This window comes from Bison bison, unplaced genomic scaffold (assembly GCF_000754665.1).
Source record: "Bison bison bison isolate TAMUID 2011002044 unplaced genomic scaffold, Bison_UMD1.0 scf7180017864172, whole genome shotgun sequence".
Taxonomy (NCBI): domain Eukaryota; kingdom Metazoa; phylum Chordata; class Mammalia; order Artiodactyla; family Bovidae; genus Bison; species Bison bison.
Genome location: NW_011494744.1, coordinates 1,340,600 through 1,340,897, shown reverse-complemented (window position 1 = coordinate 1,340,897; position 298 = coordinate 1,340,600).

Below are 298 nucleotides of genomic sequence, written 5' to 3'. Positions count from 1 at the left end.
CTGCCGCCCCTGACCTCAGATGCGGGGTAACTCCTCTCATCGCCACCCCTGGCCTTGGATGCTGGGTATCTCCTCTGGGCCACCCCCCCTGACCTCGGACGCGGGGTAGCTCCTCTCGGCCGTTCCTGCGCCATCGCAGTCTGGTACTCTCGGCCTCTGCCCCTGACCTCGGACATGGGGTAACTCCTCTTGGCCACCGCCCTTCGGGCATGGGGTCCTCCCGGCTTCTGCCCCTGACCTCGGACGTGGGGTGGCTCCTCTCGGCCGCACTTTAGCGTGCCCGTCGCAGCGCGCCCGT